Here is an 8053-nt window from a genome sequence, read left to right as displayed (position 1 = left end):
TTCTGAAATGGCAGAAGTCACATCTATTAATTGAACTTCCAGATGTGTCTAAATATTTGCTGATATGCTGGTTGCCTACTGTATGTCCAACCTTCGTAAAATATGGGTGCTTTTTTTTTACCTTGCATAAGAAGGTTTCCTAATTTATTTCTTATTTTGCTTATTGACAAATCTCAGTAAATATTGCTTGAAGGCTTTTAGTTGCTAAGCTGAATTTGAAAATCATTCCCAACAGAAATGCACCCTTGTGTTCCATGCAACAGGCTCGGATAGTGAACCTTAACGCTCTGACATTATGGTGATTGTTTGACATTTTACACTCAGTTGGATTGTTCAAGCACATGTTTTAATAAGAATCAGCTCTTGAACTGAAATACCTGCAAACATGGAGAAGATACTGCTCATTAGTGAGTGGAACCTGGAAAACGGTTCAACAACAAATGATATCAAAAAAGAGGAAGTCTGCAAGAAATTTAGATTTTTAGGAATTTCATCTATATGATTTTAAGTACCATTTTTAAGAAAGAAATCTCCATAAATATCATTTTTTAAAACATTAAAATAATAAACCTGGCAATGGTATTTTCCATTTAGAAATAATGGAGTTGATTTTCATGCCTTTTCCTGCCTACAAATTGTGAAAATTGGACAGGGAAGTAAATAAAATACAGCCAAAGAGTTATCCACTCAATTCCTGCAGTATTCTGGCCAACTGTAATCTTAACTATCTAAGACACCTCCTTAAAGCTGACAAGGGGCCTCTTTAACTAAGTAGATTATGTTTTTATGACACCATCGGGTCCCTAAAGTTATTTTTACTTGACATCTCAGCAAGGAGAAATACTGCTTTCCAGACTAGACTAAAGTTGTTGGGATCCAGAGCTGTTCCTAGAAAATAAAAATCCAGACAACTGTACATTTTATCTTCTTACAAGATTTGTTGCCTCAATAGGGCACCATGACCCTCACCTGCTCAATGATTCCCACCCTTCTCCAGCAGTGATTACCTGTCATAATTGCTAATGAAGAAGTTGCTACGAACACTAAACTTTACAACATGTTTTATAATGGCCCTTTTAACTTAAGATAAAACTGAGAATTCTGGAAGCTCCCAACTACGAGACATGCTTTTGTGATCTGGTTGCCATGGGGCAAGAAACTTCAACGGAAATCAATTGTAATATCAAATGACAGCTTTCATACCTTGTCAATATATGAAGGGATATTGTGTTTTATGAAGCAGAGTTAGACAGAGAAGATACCACTGGAGAGGGAAACTACCTGCTACAGTGCAGAGCAGAGAACGACTGATTTGCTTTAACAACCAAGCAAGATGCTTCTCAGCTTTGTCTTTTGTTCAAAAGAAAGATAACTAAATCAACAGAACTTTTGCAGAATGAAGGATTGAGGAGTCACTGAGGTGGGTGCTGTTGTTGAAAATTGGATCTGAAAAACATTTGAAGGACACAAGAAGTGTCAGGGAGAAATGAGCCGCTGGAGGGCTGGGTGTTATTTTGTGCATCTTCCAGTAATACTATATACTATTTTGTGCATCTTCCAGTAATACTATATACCTGCCAGAAAAGCGGTGTTCACTGCTGGGAAATTTATCTCTTTTTAACAGTTATTGGTCTCTATGGCAATCTTAGCATATTCAACTTCTGCCAGGATTCAGTACTCCAAATCATTTCATTTTAATAACCGGGCAGCTTCTTCCTGTCAACTTCCCAGCTGTGTTGGTCAGGAATTTTGTAAATTACATGCTAATGAGGCCCAGCAATTAAAATCAATCAAACATCTCTGCTATCCCATCTGGTTGAGTTGTTAACCACATTCCCTCTTAAGGGTGATAAAGAATGAAATTTCTCATCCTCTTCACCTTGATCATTGGTTTACAAGGTAAAGGTAGGAAGGCTAACTTTACTTTCTATGCCCAGAGTAAATGAATCATGAGCACAATCTTAAATTAAAACATATCCAGTTAAGGATTTTTACTTCAATAGGTAAAGTCAAATTAACAGTTGTTCTTGGCCATTCACTTACCATAGATGTCATGCAACTTTCATCCATTCTAGGTCATAACAACTTTGACTTACATTATTTATCATTAGCCAGGTATGTAACTCATCACTGAATCAGGAATATTTCTGACCACTCGGAATTTGAGTGATGCATCCAAAGTATGAGGACATTGACCAAATCACCATTAAAGTGACAAGAAATAAAATCCACATTCCTTCCTGAGATTAAATATCATATTCACATAATCAAGCATTACATGTACTTGTGTTTTCTACAATTAACCTTGGGTTTGCTCATTCTCTTAGTTTCAAGCAACTCCCTTTTATTTTGGTTTCCTTTGTCATTCTTTATTAGTCAACGAGATTACAAACAGAAAATGAATGACAATGATAATATAGCACTTGTCCAAGGTACACAATTACCTTGCAGAATTGTTCAAAAAATTTTATTTCCATGTCATTGCAATGAAAATAACAGGCTGGATTTTACCAGAAGTTAACTAATTGTCGATTTTGAATGGTTTCTCACGTTATTCTCAGAAACTAACCTCATTACCTACACATCATATCTCTCTCGACCCATGGCTCATCCTATCTTTGCTTGAGCTGGAAGTGGAAGTGTTAACCATTGCCAGGACCTCCCAGGATTCCTGGCACCACTGCCAAGTGTAAAGCTTAGCTGAACACCAGGTCAAAAGCTGAGTTGGAGCATGCCAGAAGTTGCTCTTCAACATACACATGGTGGGACAGGACTCAAAAACAAATGCTTCTGAAGATACATAGCTGCCACTGCTGACTCCATTTTGCTTTTAACTTACTCATGGGACATGAACATTGCTGGATGGCCAGCATTTATTGGCTGTCCCTTGTTTCCCTTGAGAAGCACAAATACGGAAGTGATATGAAGTACTAATACAAGTGAACATTTGTAAATGCCTTGCTACTTAAGAACAAAGTTACACCCCATATATTTCCTCGTCCCATCCAATCTTACAACACTGTCTAAGGGAATGCTACTCTTCTCCTTGTGCCCAATGCAGTCTAAGGATTAGTAATTACAACCATCATGCTGCATTGTGACACCCCCCCGCATTAAAGCGAGGGTGGTTGTAACCATCACTGTCACTCCCTCCTGCAGTAACCACTGTCCTCCAATTCATTACTATTGTCTCTCTCGCTTCATTTGTTGAGTATCCCCCTTTCATAATTACTGTTTGCCCCCTCTGCATCCCAGCATTCTAACTCCAATCTCCAGAGCAGTGCCCCCTGATAATGCCCTAGGTGTTTACTGGATTGACCATATGCCATCCTTCCCCGACAGCTGGACAGACAGACCTAAATGATGACTGACAAAACCCCTGACTGATCTCTGTTCGGTTCTCTGACTGACTTAGTGCAACTCCCTGAACTGGTTCACTAGACCTAAAGGATTGACCATAGCCCACTCCTTGGACTGTAAGGATACAGAGTCCTGGCCCGACTGCACCAAGTGGCCAAATATCTGTGTCCAAGCCTATGGCCTGATTTCAAATCCTGCCATTAACACACTGTGCACAACTCCAGACTAAAGGTTGTCTACCTTGGCTAACCAAGGACTACTCCCTTTTGACTTGACACCAAAATTGGAGGTGTAGTGGACAGTGAAGAGGGTTACCTCAGATTACAACAGGATCTCGACCAGATGGACCAATGGGCTGAGAAGTGGCAGATGGAGTTTAATTCAGATAAATGCAAGGTGCCGCATTTTGGGAAAGAAAATCTTAGCAGGACTTATACACTTAATGGTAAGGGCCTAGGGAGTGTTGCTGAACACAGAGACCTTGGAGTACACGTTCATAGCTCCTTGAAAGTGGAGTCCCAGGTAGATAGGATAGTGAAGAAGGCGTTTGGTATGCTTTCCTTTATTGGTCAGAGTATTGAGTACAGGAGTTGGGAGGTCATGTTGTGGTTGTACAGGACATTGTTGGAATATTGCGTGCAATTCTTGTCTCCTTCTTATCAGAAAGATATTGTGAAACTTGAAACTTGTGAAACTTTCCGAAAAGATTTACAAGGATGTTGCCAGGGTTGGAGGATTTGAGCTATAGGGAGAGGCTGAATAGGCTGGGGCTGTTGTCCCTCAGAAGCTGAGCGGTGACCTTATAGAGGTTTACAAAATTATGAGGGGCATGGATAGGGTACATAGGCAAAGTCTTTTTGCTGGGGTCAGGGAGTCCAGAACTAGAAGGCATAGGTTTAGTGTGAGAGGGGAAAGATGTAAAAGAGACCTAAGGGGCAACTTTTTCACGCAGAAAAGGATGCCAAAGGATGTGGTGGAGGCTGGTACAATTGCAACATTTAAGAGGCATTTGGATAGGTATATGAATAGGAAGGATTTGGAGGGATATGGGCCGGGTGCTGGCAGGTGGGACTAGGTTGGGTTGGGATATCTGGTCGGCACGGACGGGTTGGACCGAAGGGTCTGTTTCCATGCTGTACATTTTTATGACTCGATGACTCTATGACTTCAAGACATGGTCGTTATGTTGATGCATATGCAGGACATTTGCTGCATATGCTGCTGGCACATGATGCTGGCGTGAAATTGGCACAGGTACAGCAATGCATCTACTTCCTTGGCTGATGATTGCTGAAACCCATGTCAAACTATCTGGCTTTATTATCTGTGCTCAGTAGTAAGAACAAGACAACATGGAAGTACTGTGAGCCTTTAAGCTCTGGCTGAGGAGGAAATGTGCAAAAAGGCAAGGCAAGAACAAGCAGGAATGCTGTGAACCCTCAAACAACTGCAAAGTGAGTGAGTGCTAAGAAAGCAAGTGAGAAGACCTGAGATGACCACAGGTCCAAACCATGAGTTAGACACACCTCCTGCTCACAAAGTGTCCATGCCACCATATTACAATAAAAGGTGCTGGTGCATTCCATTCAGCAGAATTGAAATGCAGAACCGGATTTTATGTGGAATGGAGTGCCATGAAAATGTGGTAAGGCTAGTGCAATCCTGATGCAAATGCCCATGGATGGTGGGTGCAGGTCCTCACTGCCTGTGGAATATGCCCTGAATGTTGGTAACTACTGTCCAAGATGCATGCCCAGAGAAGAAAACAGTGAGCTGAAGTCTCCAGATATCCATTGCTGGGAATTGTTGCTGCATAGTTTCCATTTGGCATGTAGGAAAACAGGAAATTGCACATCAGTGAGGCAAGTTTAGGTAACGATGGTTTGCTAATGCACGCAAATAAGTGCAATAAGCCTCTTACTGCTCACTAATGAGCTTTTCGCTGTTCATGATTTGGTTCCTAAATTGGAGATTTTCCTCTCGGCATCCAGAATCTAATTTCTGCCAGTCTTGCCATTTTCCCAACTGACTCTGCATTGGTCAGGGGCTGGAAAGATTCTGCCCGATATCCCTTTCACAGTTGATAAAGATTTTAATCCATTTCCTAAAAAGACGATGATCACTGTTCAAACCGAGACACTTTCAGAGGTACTTATTATTTTTTTTGCATGGTGATAAATGTTTACTATATTTTGTTCTGATGATGTCTCACAACTAGATTTATGTCTTCATTGATATAGTTTGAGAAATTTTCATTTTGTGCATCATGGCGTTTTAGTGAATCTCTTTACATTTTGGGACAGAGCACTCCTTGCTTTCAAGGCTTCCTTCTGAGTTCTCTCTGTGCCATGTACCAACTGTAATGTAGATTGTGAATATGTATGTTCCCCAGAACCTTTACCAGTTTTATAGTTGTAGAATCCCCACAGTGTGAAGCAGGCCATTCAGCCCATCACGTCTACACCAAACATCCAAAGACCATCTCACTCAGACCTACACCTTTACCCTATCCCTGTAACCCTGCATTTCCCATGGCTAACCCAGTCTGTACACTGCATCCCTGGACACTGTGGGCAATGTAGCATGTCCAACCCATCTAGCCTGTACATCCTTGGACTGTGGGAGGAAACTGGAGCACCCAGAGGAAATCCACACAAACACAAGGAGAATGTGTAAACTCCGCACAGTCGCCCAAGGCTGGACATGAACCTGGGTCCCTGGCGCTGTGAGGCAGCAGTGCTAACCACTGAGCTACTATGGTACCTCACCTTCTCTCCTTTTGTTGTTGTTGATTGTCTCTGGTCTTTTCATGTTGCTCCACTTTATAACAAAATGGCGATCAAGTAGTAACACACAATTCTACAACAATTTGGCATTCATAGGGCTTTTGTTTTGGCTATATCTATTATAGTGAAGCCGACACAATGAGACCAAAATTGCACTTCATGATATTTACAAAAAAAATTATTACATATTTGTATGAGCCTTCCTCATTCTTTGCAATAAAACTGTTGGCCTACGTATGTTAAACAGTTCAATGCCTTATTTAAGGCAGAGATGGAAAAAGTGCTTAAAAATACATTACGTTTTCCATTTTAGTATTGCACACTGTCATTTCAACTTGAATAATACTCAATCACTGGACACTACTTGAGTAAGTTTCATATTCTGAAGTAGGGCTTAAACCTATGACAATGCATTTTCCTTCTATTGGAGTGGCACTAACTTCATCAGGTATGATCCTTTGTTTGATCCATTGGGTCTGTTTATACATATTTTCACTTGATTTATATCAATTCTAGCACAAATTTTACACAATAATTCTAACAAAGGCCATAATCAGTTCAGGCATGTATACATAAAAGCACAAAGGGTTATTCATTAAATCATTGTTCCTAAAAGATAATGGTTAGGCTAGAAGTAAACAAAATAATTCTGAGCATAGCAGGCCTGAGGAATTACTAGAACAGCTCTTAACGGGGAAACAACAATGTGATGCTATTGGGCATGTACTGCAATCGAAATGATGGCTGTGGTAGCATCCCTGCTTCTGAGCCAGAAGTTCTCGATTCAAGTCCCAATTCCACATTTTGATAATCAAGGCAAGTGCATTGACAACACAGCTAAACATGTAAATCATTCCAACACACAGGGTCTCAGCCCCACGAGGAGAGCAGAGAAGACAGGCTTCAAGTGACATGTCCTGCCCCAATAGCTACCTGACGAAGGAGTAGGGCTCCAAAAGCTTGTACTTTCAAATGCACCTGTTGGTCTATAACCTGATGTTGTGTGATTTTTAACTTTGTCCACCCCAGTCCAACATCAGCACCTCCGCATCATATGTAGATCATATTGGTGCAATGGGTTCAATTCATATTCTGGTTGTGGTAGACTGGGACCTGCCTCTCTACCCTGTCTTCATGTGGAGAACTCAAGAAGAGCGTGCATTCAAATTTAATCATGGGATTTGAGTGGCTTGATTAAGTAAAATTATTTGTTGGCTTAAAACAACCTGGTCAACATATAAGTTTAAATGTATGACAATTAGGATTCTGTGCCAGAAACATTTGAAATATTTTTGCACAGTATTGTGAAGCTGCGCAGTGCACAGAGATTATGTCAACATTCCAACATAGATTAGGGAAGGTGGGTAAAGGAAATGGAGTAAGGGTATGGGTATGTAGTATTAGGATGACTGCTTAAGTGGGAAATTAATAATACAATTATCTAACCGGGATAAAGTGGTTGTTGCAATGTTAAACTCACACAATTTAAGAGTTGTGACCTGAAGCCCTACCCCCAACTGTGAACATTTATTGCCCGCTTGTAGTTTAGGACGGTGCTGAAGAATTGCTATACTGTTAAAAGTGTTATCTTTCTGGCAGGATATTAAACTGAAGACTGATTTGCCTGCTGTTGGACATGTAAAAGATTTTGTGATACCATTAAAGGACAGCATGGACTTCCTGTATCATCAGATATAAGAATGGCCTTGTGATTCACAGGCAAGCAATTACATTTAATCTAAACTGACACTTTTATGGCATTTTCTGCGATCAATTGTCCTTGATGTCTCTATTTATTGACTCAAATGAGAATGTTGTTGTTTCAATTATATTTCCTTTCCCAATACATTTTTCTCAAAATTTGATGCTTTACATTTATCTACTTTCAGTTACATTCACCATGTATC

Source organism: Chiloscyllium plagiosum, chromosome 26, assembly GCF_004010195.1.
Source record: "Chiloscyllium plagiosum isolate BGI_BamShark_2017 chromosome 26, ASM401019v2, whole genome shotgun sequence".
In the NCBI taxonomy this organism is placed as follows: domain Eukaryota; kingdom Metazoa; phylum Chordata; class Chondrichthyes; order Orectolobiformes; family Hemiscylliidae; genus Chiloscyllium; species Chiloscyllium plagiosum.
Note: the sequence above shows the minus strand (reverse complement) of the source record.